General features: G+C 40.1%; 1 long non-coding RNA gene across 1 annotated transcript; it reads right to left on the bottom strand.

The window, feature by feature from the left end:
- Positions 1-5,055: 5,055 nt before the first annotated feature.
- Positions 5,056-12,949, bottom strand: LOC104674088. The gene is made up of 2 exons (XR_749600.2): positions 12,675-12,949; positions 5,056-8,201 (listed from the first exon to the last, which is right to left on the bottom strand). It is a non-coding gene; the product is annotated as an uncharacterized LOC104674088 (long non-coding RNA).
- Between the last annotated feature and the right edge of the window lie 2,031 nt (positions 12,950-14,980).

Here is a 14,980-nt window from a genome sequence, read left to right as displayed (position 1 = left end):
CTAAAAGAAACAAGGGCTCTTTGGAGAAATGCCTAGCAAGGGTAGGGTACAAGTAAAAGATCTGTCTGGAACTTCTTGAGCCAAAAAGCAAGGAAGGAAGGACTGAAAGAACGATGGCAAAATATCAAAAAGACAAAGGAACTCACATGAATAGTCTCCCATGGGCTAAATCTGGAAGAATTTGAGCATCAAAATATGTGATAGTGATGGGTTATAATCCAATGAATGAAATAAACCACCATGAGTCTTATTGATATGAACAACTAACATAAAGTTTCATGAGGAACATACTATATGCATAGTTTTAAAGACCTTCTCCACAAAATACCTGTTAATTACAAAGGAAAATAAAACAACTTTATGGCAGAGTAATCTGGAGGACACCACCTTAATCAAGTGATCAAAATGTACACCACAAGCAGTGGAAGAGACGACAGCTAAGTATTGATTCTATGATTAGCTGATTGATTAGTTGACAACTAATGTATGATTCTAAACTGATCTCTTCTACTTTATATGAAGGGCATTATGAGAACAATCTGTAAAACATGAATGGAGATCAAGGACTGTATGGTAATTATGCATCAACATTAATTTCATGATTTTGATTGTGCATTGTCGTTAAGCAGAAGAATGTTCTTAGTAGAAAATACTAAATATTTGGAGGTGATCAGGGCATCAGGTTTGCAACTTACTTGAAAATGGTCTAGAAAAAGTTATTTCTTATGAGATAAAAAAGAAAAAAAAAGAAAAAGTTACTTTATATATGCATTTTTGTTCTGTAAATTTGAGTTGCCTTCAAAATTTTACAAAATAAAGAAAAAAAGGGAAGGTAACGATAACCATAACACATAGGTAACTGATTTGCTCTGGGAAATAAGATAAAAAAGATAGGATAGGATTTTTTAAAGCCTTAAGAAATATACGATATATCTAAAATTCCTGCCTGTTCCTAAGTCGGGTAGCAAATTCATGTGTGTTCATTTTAATATGTATCATAACTTAAATGTATGTTACATTTCATTTTTGGCCTGTATAAAATATTATGGTGATTTGAAAACTTGAATTTTAAAGAGCATAGGATTGGGAGCACAACAGACCTAATTCTGAAGCCTGGATGTGCCATTTATTATCCACATCAACTTGGGCAAGATACTTAAGCTTTCTGAATTTCAGCTTCCTCACCTGGAGAATGAGAATAATGAGAACTGTGAAAGGAAATTAAATTTTGGGACCCTAAACTCATTTAGCCAAAGGGAAAAGTCAAGCTGGGAATTGGGTCACACAAACCCACCTCCCCGTTTTGGTTCCTAAATCAGATGGCTACAAGATGAAAAGCTACATGCCTCCTCATATTTTGCCCACAAGGAAATTCCTAGTGGCCTGTTAAAATTTCACAAGAATGTTAACTGACAGCTTATCTTTACAGGTGCAGTTACCCTGGCCCACCAGACATAAATGCCTATCTGATTATTCCCCTTCCCCATTTTGCCTGTTTATCTTATGTAAAATGCAGATTCCCTATATTTTTCCTCTGCCCCATTTGTTTCTGTCATCTTATGTAAAAAATGCAGATTCACTGAGCCAAAGGCATGATTAACTATTTTTCTCTATGCCCCTCTTACATGAAAATTGTGTACGTCTCAATTTCCCACCCTTTCCTTTTTAAATTCGGAGCCCTCAAAATCATCTGTGGAGAAGGGCATAGACCTGTCTCCCAGGCGCATCCTTAACTTTGGCAAATAAATCTCCTAAAATGACTGAGATTTGTGTCATCATTTTTCTCAATTGACAGAACTAAGTCATGGAATTGCCTTGAGGATTCAATAGACAATACACATCATCAACACCCTTTACCCAAAGCCCACTGGAACAGCCCTATACATGGGTTGGGTTTATTCCTCCTTGCAATTAGTGAGAAGACACAGCATAGGGAACCAAGGGATGTCTCAATAAGACGGTGTTATTAAGAAGCTCTTACAGGAACTGGGCTTTGGTTGGGCGAATCAGCAGAGCATCTAAGGAAGTGGGGGCTCGCTCTAGATTGGAGGGTGTCAGAAATTACAGATTTCTGAGTGAATCTATAATTGGGTATCTCAATAAATCTTATCCATAGGGAGGACAGACTAGCATGAAGATACAGCTATAACTGGTACAGTAGCAGGCACTCATTTGGTGATGGGAATGTTTAGAATTTTGTGTTGCAGAGTGACCTTGTTATTGTCTCATTTTATTATGATTCCAGACTGCACTTTTGACATTCCGTGAGATTGTACATGCCCAAGGGCAGAACACAAGGGTCTGGCCATGAACATCAGACTAGCTTGTATTGAGGTCTAAATGTGAATGTCAGATCAGTTCTGGATGTCAGGGGCTGTTTTTGTTTGCTTTCAGCACAAATATCCGGCACAGTGTTTAGCAACTGTGTGAGTACTTTTAGCTCACTTAATAAGGACCTCTGCTAAACTCTGCAGATCAAGCACACATGAGTAGCTGTACCCCCTTACAGCATCTGAGCTGGATCTTCACCTCTTTGGCTATGTCTCTGACAACAATGATAGATTATACACACACAAACAGAAAACAATAAATGCTAAAGTTAGGTTGTTTAGACATAAATAAACTAATCTACATTAGCATTCCCTCACTCTGAAAAATTATTTTAATAGTAACATGTTTCCTAACTCAAGAAAACTATGATTCATAAGCTCTAGCCATGATTGTCTAAGGGTTGTCAAAGACAGTATTTGGATTTCCTTTAAGTATCAGCCAGTAATATTTAAAATGAAAAATGTCAGCATTTAACAGAGATAAAAATGTGGAAAAATAATTTTAAAACATCATATATAAGTCTTTTATTAGCAATTGAGTTAATGTCCTCTGCAGATGGGGAAAGTTTATCATGTCAGCTGAAGTATTTTAAACATACTTAAATTAGGTTTTTAGGGTTTCAAGGTAATAAGCCACTTTGATATGTAGGTACTCTAAGCAAAATTGCACCAACAGAACAACTTACAGGCTTCCTAGACTAATCTGGATCACTCAGAACAGAAGGCACTTAGGAACACCTGGCCCTGGACACAAGGGAGTGACTAGGCTGTCAGCAGGTAACTTGGGGTATTGATTTTCTACTCGTTTAGCTCTGGATAGGAGTAGATCTAGCTTAAACCTTTCAAGTTTGCGAATGCTCACTTAATGCTTAAAATTATAAAATAAAGAATTTACTAATACCTCAGAATCAAAATAAAGCTGCCACTGATGATCCTAATTTATTTTGGCTGCATTTTAAAGAAGGGGGTATAATACATTTCAGTCAGTAGAGTTAAAAATTATGTAACAGGCCAGTTGCGGTGGCTCATGCCTGTAATCCCAGCACTTTGGGAGGCTGAGGCAGGCAGATTACGAGGTCAGGAAATCGAGACCATCCTGGCTAACATGGTGAAACCCCATCTCTATTAAAAATACAAAAAAAAATTAGCCAGGCGTGGTGGCGGGCGCCTGTAGTCCTAGCTACTTGCGAGGCTGAGGCAGGAGAATGGTGTGAACCCGGGAGGCAGAGCTTGCAGTGAGCTGAGATTGCACCACTGCACTCCAGCCTGGGTGACAGAGCAAGACTCCGTCTCAAAAAAACAAACAAACAAACAAACAAACAAACAAAAAAAACATATATATACACACACATATACATATATATAAAACAAAATTTTGTACTCAATTATACCCACACGAGACAGTGTTCACTTTATGTTAGGAGCTATTCTAAGTGCTTCTTCACAAACTGACTTGTTTTTTCACATAACACCATAAGGACTCCCATCATCCTCATTTAAAGATGAGAAACTGAGGAACTAGCCAAGTCACAACAAGTAAGGGTCAGGATGTTTTCAAACCCATGTGGTCTGACACCACAGTCTATGCTTTTAAACCACTATGCTCTACTGCCCCTCTGAGAAGCCACAGTTCCTATTTTGTGACTCTAGACCCTGATTTTCCCCCCATTATGATGATATAGAAATGGATGCTGAGGGCCAAGAGGTCACAGAGAGCAGTGCATGTTATTTCAGATTCTTTAAAAATTATTTTACCTATAGTTATGTCCCCCCTTTTTTTTTTATCATGATGTCTATTTCTGCTCTTTTACCTCAGTTTTTATTAGTCATTTCAATAATAGATTTAGGTTTATTATTTTTTAAAATTCTTCTATTATGTCACTGCCTGTTTTTTTCTCATTTATTTCCTTCTACTGGCTTTATTTCATTATTCTCTTATCTAGCTCTCTAACTTTAAACAGATTTTTTACTTTACTTTCCAATGTCTTTTTTCTTTTTTTTAATACAGGGTCTCGCTTTATCTTCTAGGCTGGAGTACTTGGCAAGATCATGGCTCACTGCATGCTTGCTCGACCTCCTGGGTTCAAACAATCCTCCCACCTCAGCCTCCCAAGTAGCTGGGACTACATTACACACCTGGCTAATTTTTGAACTTTCTGTGAAGACCAGGTTTCACCACGTTGCCTAGGTTAGACTTGACTCCTGGGCTGGAGTGATTTGCTCTCCTTGGCCTCCCAAAATGCTGAGATTACAGGTGTGAGCCACCATGCCCAGCTTCAATATGTCTTGAACTGAAATACCCCTAATAATCATGGATTCTCATTCTCCTTGATTCCTCTGACAACCACCCATGTCAGGTTTTTGTGCCTACCACTCCACAAAAATCGCTCCTCAGTCTCCATGACCTAAAGGCTGTCAAATCCTATGGATACTTCTGTTCTCCTCCTACTTGACCTAGCAATTGTAATAGACTCAGTTGCCCCTTAAGTTCTTCTTGAAACACTTTATTGTTCCCTACTGTTTAACATTCTTGAGTTTCCTAACTGGCCATTCATCTCAGTCTTAGTTGCTACTTCCTCCTCTTCCCAATTTCTCAACCAAAATCCTCCTCCAGCATTCATTTTACCACTCCCTTCAGTATACAACAGAAATATAAACATGTAATAATTGGTGATAATCATATTCTTGATTCATTTGTGTTTAAAACAACTGAAAAGGAAGAATGAGTTTTAAAGTTTTTATTCAAATTCAGAATATTTTATATTTGAATTAAATTTTGAACTTTCTAAATGAAAGTTTACAACTTGAAGTTCACACTGCTGCATTGTTTTAAAACTTAAAAGCAAGTAAACTTTGTCAACTAAAATCAAAGTAACCAATATCTAGTCTGCCTGTCTCTAAAATGGCCATGCTGTCACCTCATCCATCATTCACGGTCAGTGATCCTTAGACCAGTTCTTACACAAGATTTCTTTCAAATACGACACTGTGGAGATGGCCACAGGAGGTTCTACAAAAACCAAGTGCTAGATGACTACTTAACATCTTCAGCTTGAAATGACTGCTACCTTCGCCTTCAATTCCTTCCCACACACCCAGGTATACAAAGATGTTTTATACCAAGAGTCCTCATGAAAGTAAACAGAGGGAACTCCCAGGGAAAAGGGAGGGCAAAAACCAGGAGGCACCTGAAGCCAAACCCTGGAGCAACTTTGAAGAAGGAAGACACGTCCCATTTTCACATCTCTGCATGCATCTCCCATGGAGAACTAGAGTTAAATGTAACGAATACACGTGGCAGAAAGATGACTCTCCAGCATAGTGTTTCTTTCACATAGGCTGCTAGATTCATTCCACAAGCTCAACAATTTTAATAAAAAATATTTCTGCTAAATACTTTATATTCATCATAAAAAATGCACAGTCATTTTAAAAAAGGGCAATTACCCTAAATGAAAAATTGTTAAAGCACAGCTCAACTTTATATAGGATTTCTTTCCTTGCTTCTGATAAATTGCAAACAGAACTGGCAAAATTTATTTAACAAACATTTATGTTGGCCAGGCATGGAGTTTAAATTTTTGTGTATGTGCATGGAGGCAGGGAGAAGTGATGTGAGAAAGTAAAACAAAGACAGGTCATGCGGTAACCAGGGCTACAAAGAAACTAAGCAGAGTGAAGGGTTGGGGAGGCATGGAGTGGGGTAGGACTGCTAAATTTAGACAGAATGAGGTGCTAGAAAAGGTTGACTATGCTGTGGTAACAAGTTAGCCCCTGAATCCCAGTGGTGTAGCATAAGTTTATTTCTTACCCACATTCTGTGTCCACCATAGGTCACCAGTGGTTGTGCTCTAGTCATTCAGGGACACAGGTGGATGGAGGCTGCCCTATCTGAAACACGAGGCACCTCTGTAGTCCTGCCAGAGCTGCAGTAGCAGTGGACAAGAGCTGGAAAGTCACATACAGAGCCTTAAAGTCTTTAAGCAATCAGCTATAACTAGTATCATGGCCTCACCTACTGCAAGTAGGCTGAGAAATGGGAAGAGCTCATAGCATGAGCAATCAATAACTGTCACTGATGTCCAGGGAAGTCTTCTCTGACACAGGGAAATCTCAGCAAAGACCAACTGAAGAAAGAAGCTACACAGAAAGTTGGAAACAGTATGATGTCATTTATGACTCCAAGAAATACTCTGTTTGTCTGCCATTTGTTTCCAGTGAACAGCCACACCAAATCTTTAGATATTTTGATAATTAAATGCATTAAAAATCTGTCTCTATTTCTGTGCTTAGTTCAAATAATATCTTACCTCAGTGATTTTAACAGTCTTACATACCATGTAGTATCATTGCCCCTACATTACATCATCCAATAATTATCACCTCCCAGGTAAAATCATAATACAAGGGCTGACATACTCATTCTTGATTGACAGACATCTTGACTCCTCAGTCATTCTTTTCCATATATTATTATTATTTTCTCATTACTTACCTAAAACAGCCTTATAGATAATGAAAAGGGTTCTGAACATTAAGAAATAATAGAACAGTTATAAATGGAGAAAAAAGTTTGAATAAAAAAGTTTCTTAGAAGGTTAGTCTCACTTGCAAAAATAGCTCTTTGAAATACAGGTTCCCATAAACATGTTACACGCATTAAGATATTATTCTTACACACACTGGTAAGATAGACACTATACACGTTTGTCTCCATTTTAGGAAGAAATGAAGCAAGACTATTTTTAATAATACACTTAGAAACAATTCATAACCCCTAGTATTTGCAGGTTAACGCAAATACCAGGCAGCACACCACAGCAGAGTGTAACCAAAACCTAAAATAGTGTTTCACTTTCTTCCACACCTACCTCTGTGCACTCATACAAGTGATTTGATTTTGCTTTGCATTAGATGCTTCTGTAATACAAGCATCTGATTCACTCCACCTAAAGCTGTTGTAAGTAATCAATGTGAGAAAGTCTACTGATTGTTAAGCATATTTGTATATTTTTTACTAGTTATTTCGTACTTGCCATGAAAGAGTACGCACTCAAAAAGCTTGAAATTAGACAATGTCAATCTCATCAACCAAACCCAGCAGTGGAAGTGAATATTAACAAATATCAGAATGAAATTATAAAATATACATCTCCAGCCTCATAAAACATTAATTTTATAAGCACTTTCATAAACATAAGAAAAATAGCTTTGACAATAACTATTTGAAATCATTATTATTAATGTATAATCTTGTATACTGTACACGTGCACATAAATGCAATAACCCCAACATTCATTATTTTATGATGGGGATACTTTATAAGAATTATAAATTATTTTTACATGATTAAATAATTTTGGCAGAGTAAGTCCACAGGACTTAAATATCCAGTCAGACCTATTATCTACATCTGGACCAGGAAGCCTTTGTGTTACAGATACAGATTCCCTGTGAAGTTCTCCAGGGTGTAAAGAAGGCCCCAGTGAGGTGCCAATGGGGAGTGAGGGCTGCCTCTCAGCTCAGGTGAGCCTGCTAGCAACAGGGCAGTTTGGGGAGGGAAGGAAGCAGAGGGCAACTGGTGATTATGTAACATCAAACCAGGATGGTTTTTTCTTTTTAAAGAAACTTTTGTTGAGTGTTTACCCAACCCCATCCATACAAATATGCTCTCTAGTAAATGTGAAAGTATAAGCTTCAGAAAAATGTTTTTCTCATCCTTTAATTTCTGGTTTTATGATCAAATGTTCTGAAGACACTGCTTCTTTTAGGTCAAAATAGTTGACATTTTCATTGCTTCTAGTTTTTCAGTTCCTACTATGCTTACTATGTCCATGAGCGCCACTGACATCTTTGGCTATTTATCATCTCTAGAAAAGAAAAAAAATTAAAATTTTAGGATGTAGAATTCACAATACATCTCTTACCAAATCCTCCTTAAGTCCCTAAACTCTCTACCTGGCTCTTACTCCAAGGATCACCCTTTCAGTTCTTTCCATGTTTTTCTTTCTTTTTAAATTATACTTTAAGTTCTAGGGTACATGTGCGTAACGTGCAGGTTTGTTTTGGAAAATGTAGTTTCCTAACCTTTCTACCCATCCTTCTCGTCTACTCTTAGGTCTGCAGCCACAGTGATAGTTCTAAGTTGCAAACCTGATCATGTCCTTCCAGTACTTAGTCTTTCAAAAATCTTCCTACTTCTCCCCAGGGTGAAGCCTGAACTCTTTAATAGGCATCTAAGGACTTGGACCTGGATCCTGTTAACCAGTTAATTTATCTTTGTCTCTAACTCCCTCCCTTCATCTTTCAAGGCACAGTGCAGGACTAAACTCATCCTGAAAGTACTAAGCCTCGATACATCTTTAGGAAAAGCACATGTATACACACATGCATGCAAAGAGAGGAAGCATAGCTTAGTGGTTAACCTACATAGACTGCAACTTGCCTAAATAATCCACTATTTATCTATGTTTTAATAAAATGGATTGCTTTAATACAAATATATGAAATTCATCTATCTTTTCTCTGGAATGCCTTTGCCTGTTCAAAGATTATACAATACACCCATATGTTACAGAGGAAGATGTCCCTTCATTTATAAAAGACAGTTAAGACATAGCACAAAAACTTTAGAGTAGGACAACTCTACCGGAAATATGCTAAATTAGGGTTCTGATTAGAGTTAATGGAATTAACTCGGGTGAGAGAGAGAAAACACTCACCATTAACCTAGGGGTAACAGAGAAGTTAAACTCCAATTCAGAAATAGAGCAGTTCAAAATCAGAATCTAGAGTCAGTCTACATGGGCTTGATCTGGGAATGTGCCCTTTATTATACATGTAACCTTGGCAGCTGCTTGACTGAACTGGTCTTCGATTCCTCATGGAATGAATATAAGAAGATCTGATAAATGCAATTAGGCAGTGCCTGAAACAGTAGTCCTAAGTGGGTATTTTTGTTGTCCCATTTTTTGAGAAACAAAATCAAAGGCAATTCAATTAAAACTGCAGGTTTCTTGATTTAATCCTAATACTTAGCAAATTAATCAAAGAACCCAAGTGAAATTGCCTAGACTCTCAAAGAGTTTGAAAAACATTTCAAATACAATCAAAATTATCCTAGTTGATGTTCACAGATTATCAAAAGTAAAGCACCTTCATACAGTTTTGATCCTCACACTATCTAAATCTGAGGAGCTGTCAGGAAAGACATGTAAGGAAAGATCTAAGCTGAAACTCAAACCACACATGAGGCTTTTGAACTGCGACCAACTAGCAGTTAAAATTAACTTTATGCTTCTCTGTCCACCTAAGGGCAAATTAAACCTTTAAGAAGGCAAAGGCTGAAAACTCTCAACAAACTAGGTATTCATGGGATGTATCTCAAAATAATAAGAGCTATTTATGACAAACCCACAGCCAATATCATACTGAATGGGCAAAAACTGGAAGTATTCCCTTTGAAAACTGGCACAAGACAGGGATGCCCTCTCTCATCACTCCTATTCAACATAGTGTTGGAAGTTCTGGCCAGGGCAATCAGGCAAGAGAAAGAAATAAAGGGTATTCAATTAGGAAAAGAGGAAGTCAAATTGTCCCTGTTTGCAGATGACATCATTATAATATTTAGGAAACCCCATCGTTTCAGCCCAAAATCTCTTTAAGCTGATAAGCAACTTCAGCAAAGTCTCAGGATACAAAATGAATGTGCGAAAATCACAAGCATTCCTATACACCAATAACAGACAAACAGAGAGCCAAATCAGGAGTGAACTCCCATTCACAATTGCTTCAACGAGAATAAAATATCTAGGAATCCAACTTACAAGGGATATGAAGGACCTCTTCAAGGAGAACTACAAACCACTGCTCAACGAGATAAAATGGGACACAAATGGAAGAACATTCCATGCTCATGGATAGGAAGAATCAATATCGTGAAAATGGCCATACTGCCCAAGGTAATTTACAGATTCAATGCCATCCCCATCAAGCTACCAACGAGTTTCTTCACAGAATTGGAAAAAACTACTTTAAAGTTCATATGGAATCAAAAAAGAGCCCACATTGCCAAGACAATCCTAAGCCAAAAGAATAAAGCTGGAGACATCACGCTATCTGACTTCAAATTGTACTACAAGGCTACAGTAACCAAAACAGCATTGTACCGGTACCAAAACAGAGATGTGGAACATTGGAACAGAATAGAGCCCCCAGAAATAATACCACACATCTACAACCACTTGATCTTTGACAAAGCTGACAAAAACAAGAAATGGGGAAAGGATTCCCTATTTAATAAATGGTGCTGGGAAAACTGGCTAGTCATATGTAGAAAGCTGAAACTGGATCCCTTCCTTACACCTTATACAAAAGTTAATTCAAGATGGATTAAATACTTAAATGTTATACCTAAAACCATAAAAACCCTAGAAGAAAACCTAAGCAATACCATTCAGGCCATAGGCATGGGCAAGGACTTTATGACTAAAACACCAAAAGCAACGGCAACAACAGTCAAAATTGACAAATGGGATCTAATTAAACTAAAGAGCTTGTGCACAGCAAAAGAAACTATCATCAGAGTGAACGGGCAACCTATAGAATGGGAGAAAATTTTTACAATCTATCCATCTGACAAAGGTCTAATATCCAGAATCTACAAAGAACTTAAACAAATTTACAAGAAAAAATCAAACAACTCCTTCAAAAAGTAGGCAAAGGATATGAACAGACACTTCTCAAAAGAAGACATTTATGCAGCCAACAGACACATGAAAAAATGCTCATCATCACTGGCCATCAGAGAAATGCAAATCAAAACCACAATGAGATACCATCTCACACCAGTTAGAATGGCAATCATTAAAAAGTCAGGAAACAAGAGGTGCTGGAAAGGATGTGGAGAAATAGGAATGCGTTTACACTGTTGGTGGGACTGTAAACTAGTTCAACCATTGTGGAAGACAATGTGGCGATTCCTCCAGGATTTAGAACTAGAAATACCATTTGACCCAGCCATCCCATAACTGGGCATACACTCAAAGGATTATAAATCATGCTGCTATAAAGTCACATGCACACGTATGTTTATTGCGGCACTATTCACAATAGCAAAGACTTGGAACCAACCCAAATGTCCGTCAATGATAGACTAGATTAAGAAAATGTGGCACATATACACCATGGAATACTATGCAGCTATAAAAAAAGGATGAGGTCCTTTGTAGGGACATGGATGAAGCTGGAACCATCATTCTGAGCAAACTATCGCAAGGACAGAAAATCAAACACCGCATGTTCTCACCCATAGGTGGGAATTGAACAATGAGAACACTTGGACACAGGGTGGGGAACATCACACACCGGGGCCTGTCGTGGGGTGGGGAGAAGTGGGAGGGATAGCATTAGGAGATATACCTAATGTAAATGACGAGTTAATGGGTGCAGCACACCAACACGGCACATTTATACATATGTAACAAACCTGCACGTTGTGCACATGTACCCTAGAACTTAAAGTATAATAATAAAAAAAATACATAAATAAATTTGAAAGGAAAAAAAGGCGGCAAAGGATAAAATCATTGTTAGCTCACACATTAAAAAAGAAAATAACGGAATATATCTTCTTCAAGTCTCCGCCCCTAGGGATGAGAACTGCACCTGGCAAACAAGAGGACGTTCAACACGTAGTATCTGTTAAAATAAGCAAGTTCCCAAAAGTACTACGTGGAATGCGATACGGTTATTATAACCAAGTTCTGCGGAAACGTGGTGTTGAAAACCTTACTGAAGCTAACTATGTGCGTCACCTTCCAGGAGCCACATACATCCTGAGGGCTTCCCAGATCAACCCCTAATCCCTGCGTCAGAGCCACAACCCAGCACCACCTTCCCACGCCTGTCAGCGGAGGCCCCAGCCCCGGCAGGCCCAGGGACTACGCGACTGCGGGCGGGGCTTCTGGCCAGGTGGACGCTCGGAAGTTCCCCGGGTCCCGGGGCGCGCCCCTCCCCGTCACGTCCCCCGTTCCCCGCGTCCACGCCTGCGGTTTCCCCGGGCCTGGGAAGCGTCTAGAGCCAACGGCGCAGCAGGCGGAGAGGCCTCACACCGCCCAGGGGCTTCCCTGCGCAGAGGCCGACGCGGGGCCCAGGGAGGCGCTCCTGGGGTCCCCCCTACGACCGAGCGCGCAGCCAGCACCCGCAGCGACTCCCCCGAGTCCGAGGGGCTTGGGAACCACGCGGGCAAGCCGGCTGCCCTTCCAGCCCCAGGACGCTTCCCCATCAGGCCAGTGCTAGGCGGGCGGTCGGGACCTGGGGATCGCAGCCTCTGGAGCGCTCACCCGGGCGGCGCAGGCCAGGGACGCCCATGGACAGCGCGACCTCCTCCCATTCCACACACTTGCCCACGCCCAAAGTGCACATGCTCGGCTCCTGGGGCCAATAGGAATCTCGGTCCGGGGGTAGATGGGACCAATCACAGCACGTCTAGAGTGTGGGCGGTGTCTCCTCCTGTCATGCGTGAGCCGAGCTGCTGTGTTGGCGCGGTCCTCGGTTTTTCAGCGGCTAGGGGAGGTGGGCTGAAGGCTTGGAAGCCCTGCCTCACTGAGCCGGCTCAGCCAGTGAAAGTGTTCCTGGAACGCCAGACACTTAGGATGGGAGGTTCTTTCATCTGGAAGAGGGCCCTGGCTTGTGGAGCTTCCCTCCCTTCTGTCCTGCTGAGTGGTCCCCACGTCGTCTGGGCAGGCCACCTCTGCCCCATCACAATCCTGTTATTTTACTCTTTCATTATTTCTCTCACTTTCGTATTTGTTAAGTCAAACTTTTTTCTTCCATAGACATGGCCCCTTAGAAGGCTACCGATGCCTCGACATATCTGACATTTGACGTTTTGCCCAAATAATTGGCCAAAGTCTATTGCCTTTTTTAACTTCTATTTTCTAAAGCTAGTCTGATCCTAATCAACACAGTTTTTTCAACAAGCATGTAAGTGTGCATATTCTAGACATGCGCGGCCTGAGCTTAACCCATCTGCTACTAACTTGTGTTGTCTCAGAAGATTATCTAACCCCGTGCTTCAGTTCTCATATATAAACTGAAACTTTATAGACTCACTGGTGGCCTGTAAGCCTTAAGTTGAAATATAGAGCCAATCAGAACTGCCTGGCACGTGGTGAAATACTCAAAAGTCAGTACTGTTATTAGGTGCTGGGCAGTTTTCTAGGCCTTGGGATATAGGGATCGAAGTCCCTGATGGTCTGGTGTTTATAATTTATTGTGGACATTTCGCTATCTTTTTTGGATACAGATCTTTATTTTCATAAACATGGATAATTTTCATTGAGTGCAATGTGATCTCAAATGATATTTTTGTAGTATTTCATCATTATACTTATATTCTTTTTAAAATTTGGATACTGTTGAGGGAAATTGAGAATGACATGATTTTCATAACTTGGTAGAAGAACCTTTTTCATTCATCTGGTGTTGCCACACTGGGGCTCTGGGTGCTTTATGAATCATGTTCACAAGTCATACTTGTGTCCATGGGTCTTTTCACTATAACCACCATAGTTCAGGGTGAGATTTTTCACACCAACTGTAAAAGATTATCTACAGACAATGGTAATGAGCTTGTCTGGTTGGTGTCCTGTTGTTTCCCCAAGTACACACTTGGAAGAGAATGAACAAAAGACTAAATAAAACATGGGTGAATAGATGTTTTGCAGTGAGCTAAAAATAAAAAAAAAATTCACTTTACAAGAATAATTGCTTGATATTCTACAGCAGTTTTGCAGATTTCTGAAATGGAAGAAACAGATAGTGATGGAATGCTGCTAAAAGAAATACAAGAGAATAACACCTTCGGTGCTTGTTAATCTCATTTTGAATTTTTTTTAAAAGCTGTCAATCACATGTTTGGTGACTGCTTTGAAAGTTCTGATTCTGTTGCATGTGGATCCACAAGGTAGCTTAGGAAGCGTGATGGCAGAATACAAATTGTCTTAAAAGAGTTCATAGATACTTACAATCTTTGTATTGAAAGAAGTATGATGAAACTCCCTAGGTCTGATTAGGGCAGCGCTGGGAATACAAGGTGAGAAACTGGAAGAATTTACCACACACAAAAAAATAGTATGTCTGTGTCTGGACAGAGGGAGAGGAAAACAAAGAACAAAGCCTACTTCCGGGTTCTTCATCACCAACTTTCCCGCGCCCGGGAAAGGCACAGGTCAACTGCACAGGCACAGCATGACGTCCGACGGAGGAAACCAAAACCTACCTGGCCGGGCCCACCACACGGCCCTCGACCTGCCGGCATCTCGCCTACCACCCTCCCACTCCCAGGCCCAAGACATACAAGCCGCTTCAGGCAGGCACCCGGCGTGAACTTCCTCAGCCCCCTCCTCATATGTGGACCTAGGAACCTCCCCCAAGAACCCCGGAGCGACTTCCTCAGCCTCCGTCGCCGGAGACTGGTGAACCTCGCCTCCTCTTTCTTTACATTGGCTACGTAATAAAGTCTCTTTTTATCTTGCCTACTTGCCTTTTCTCTGGCACTGGCTCTGGTGGTCGCATAAAACAAATCAGTCTGTATTAGTCCATTCTTGTATTGCTATCAAGAAATACCTGAGACTGGGTAGTTTAT

This window comes from Rhinopithecus roxellana, chromosome 3, assembly GCF_007565055.1.
Source record: "Rhinopithecus roxellana isolate Shanxi Qingling chromosome 3, ASM756505v1, whole genome shotgun sequence".
Classification (NCBI taxonomy): Eukaryota; Metazoa; Chordata; class Mammalia; order Primates; family Cercopithecidae; genus Rhinopithecus; species Rhinopithecus roxellana.
Note: the sequence above shows the minus strand (reverse complement) of the source record. Positions and strands in the feature narration are given on the sequence as shown.